Genomic DNA, 3,433 nt, shown 5'->3' on the forward strand with positions numbered 1-3,433 from the left:
TGCTCATTGATTGCAAAATGTCGTGTGCAAGAATATCAGAACTCTTCAGAAACACTTGAAGAAGAGCGAGGCTCCGTGGAAATCAGCAGACGTGGGAATGTGGAGGGCACATTACTGAGGAAGCAGCATAAGCAGGAGAACTAAAAGGCTGGGAACTGCACAGCATTTGTACCAACACTTTGTCTGAAATACAAAGCAGATCAGGTTTGCAGAATTGTAATTTATGGTTTGGGTTCTGGTTGTACAATGCATTGGGTTCCCCCTCCCATAGTTTACGATGACGTGAGAAGCCACAATGGAATTAGGGTTCTGTAATTCTCAGCACCTTTAAATATGGGTATAAACACACACTTTTTGTGTATACTTTGTATAAAATCATAAGTGAAATGAAGGCCCAACCTGAAATCTAATTAAATTCCTATGTGAATATTGGTCTCACCAAGACTGCTTTTATTAGAGTTGGATTGTTGGGTGTTGGGTCTACATAACAATACCTTGAGAACTGTGGCAGCTATAAGTAATTGAAAAGGTCCTTGCTTTTAGTCTAAAATTCAAAAAATGGACACAGAATCCCACTCCTTGATCCAAGCATGGGGAAGTGTCCTTTAGGGAAGGGTGAGATGGATCGCTGCAGATTTTGAGAGCATGGGAACAGCTCTGTGGGAAGGTGTCAATGAGACGTTTGTCACCCCTGGGGTCAGGATAAATGGCTGAATAAAGCAGCAGCAGTATCAGCCCAGTGCGTCCCCAGCAGGTCAGAAACCCTGCTGTTGGTAGTGCTCAGTGCTTGTGGGGTGTGAGATGTAAGAAGTTTGCTTGGTCACGTGGTGGCAGAAATATGGAAATGTGTACATTAAACATTGGGTGTGCTGTCACCCAACCTGCCAGTGATCAGCACTGCCTTTGATTTTCACAGCTTTTGTCAGTCTGAAGTCACATTATATGTTATATTATGTTTTAACGTAGTTTTCCAGAAGTAATAGAATCATGGAGAAGAAATGATAGCGTTGTCACATAAACCTGGATATAAGAGGCACAATACTGTGGTAATGGGACACCCAGCCTGCTGGGATATCTTTGTAAATGGAAATTGATTTTCTCCAGGATTCTTTACTGGGCAAAATAAATTAAATATGCATTTAGTTTTACTAGTTTAAAAAATGTCTTTGTTAAAATAAGAACAGTGATATAGAAACATGTTCCAATAAATTAAAGTCAGATAAATTATATCCAGCAACTTGTTGAATACCTCAACTTATGAGGTATTTTAAAATCTGAATAATACAATAGGTGCCTCCCAAGAAGAAAAAGCCGATGGAGATCTCTGGAACACTTTGACTAGTTACAGATAATTTTAGATTTGATGATGTAACCATGTGTCTGGGCTCTATTTTCCTCTTCCACTTAATGCTTTTAATTTGATACAATTCTTCTTGTGAATATTTGAGGTGGAGTCAGTTTAGTTTAGGTCAATAGGCCAACTATGACCTTAGAAATAAGACAGTCAACCTCCAAAAGCTCAACAATTTCTACACAGACACTTAATAGGTTTTTAGGACACAAATGAAACCATTGTAGTAATTTTGCTGGTATAATTTACTACATTAATGATCAAAAAATTTAAAAAACAGAGCAAAAATGTTAATTTCAAGCACCATTACAGAAATACAATATAATAGAATAAAAAAAATCAGATAAATGTTCATTTGCTGTAAACTGACTGTTGTTAAGAGCCCATTGCCCTAAAGCAAGCTCTGTTTGGAGCAGCAGCAGACCGAGGTCACGGTCATTTGTGAAATGGAGATTACTTATTGGGGATTTTAAAAAATGTTTTAATAGAAACGGGGGCGATTAAAATGGTGTTTTTTTCAATAATGAAGACTCATCATTGTTCTGGTGATGGTGTTAATACTCTGCTGCCTGTTGCTGTGGTGGCTCCGGCACCCTTGAGCAGACATCCCAGACTGGGGGCTCGGTGTCCCCTGCACCCCAGCCCTGCTGTGGCCTCCAGCTGCTCCTGTTCATGGCCCTGCTGCTGGAGCTGCCCCTCTGTGCCCTGCCAGGGTGGGCAGGCAGGATCTGAGCTGGGCTGAAGGGCACCATGCCATGCCCATCATTGGCTCACTGCGTGTTTGCCCTCCAGCTGACGAGGAAGAATCACATATTCTGCTGTACTTGTTGATGGTGCAAACGTCATGGCGTCGTTTAATTATCACAGTAACATAACTGTGTTTTCCCAGAACTGCAATCCCTGACAAAGTTCACTTGTATAAAAAACTCAGGTGACCACAGCAGATCCTTCAGTAGCTGCTTCCCTCTGATGAAATTTATGTGTAAGGCAGAAAGTAGGAGACACCAAGTATAAGGGGCATTCACATTTAAAACTGAGCAGCATTAGTTGAAACGTGGCTCCTTTGAGAAGATTTCAGTCTCTGCAGCATAAGTCAATGCAAAATAGCTTTCCTTGGTGGGAACTGGGAAGCACCTGAACTTTTCACATTTGTTTAAAAGCTCAGGGCTGACAAGGCTGCTGAGGTTGAGGCTGTTGTCCATGGTGACATCAGTCTGGATCTGTCTTGTTAATAATTTGATTTGCATTACTTACAAGTACCTAAAAACCAAACAGAATTTTTTTTTAAACTAGTTGTTGAGTACTGAAGGTGTGGTAGGAGAAATTTAATTTGGAGTAAATATATATTTTTAAATAAAAAAACTTCTCTAGTGCTCTTTTGCATGCGAAACAGACCTAATGACACTTCTGATATACTTCATGCATTCTGACATTTTTACATTTTCAGCTGGAGAAGCATGCAGTACACAAGAGAAGTGATTGTATTAGCTTCTTACTTTCTGCACTGCCTCTTGTATTAAATAATGGCTTAGAAAAATAAAATAAATCCAGTTCATGCATAAAGATGAATGGAGTAGAATAATCATTATGTGCATAAGTTCAGCCCCTGAGCGTGCTATGTTCTGGGAGAAGCCAGGCTTGTGCCCAGTGAGTGCCTGTTCCCATCCTACTGAACACAGGGGAGATTTGTGTATTTATCAGTGGTGTCTGTCCCAGTCCTGTCTGTGGAGGTGTGGACACAGGAAACTCTTGCTGAGGGATTCAGGTGAGCTCAGCTGCTCTTCCTTCAAGACTCTCACAAGTGAGGCTGTGCAGAAGTTCCTCTCTCACTAGGAATTAGAGCTGAGGATCTGCTTCCTCCCCTCTCCTCGGGCCTGAGCTCAGCAAACCCTCCTGGTGTAACCCCCCTGGCACAGCAGGAGAGCCCCTCCCTGGGGAGCACCTGGAGTGCTGTCAGTGAGGAACACACTTCTCTCAAAGTGTTTTTAATGCCAGGCTGAGCACACTTTGGACTGCAGAGTGCAGATCTCTGTGCCCATATCCACACTGGGAGCAGCACACTTGGATATGGTGATTTGCCCA

The sequence above is a fragment of the Camarhynchus parvulus genome, chromosome 14, assembly GCF_901933205.1.
Source record: "Camarhynchus parvulus chromosome 14, STF_HiC, whole genome shotgun sequence".
Taxonomy (NCBI): domain Eukaryota; kingdom Metazoa; phylum Chordata; class Aves; order Passeriformes; family Thraupidae; genus Camarhynchus; species Camarhynchus parvulus.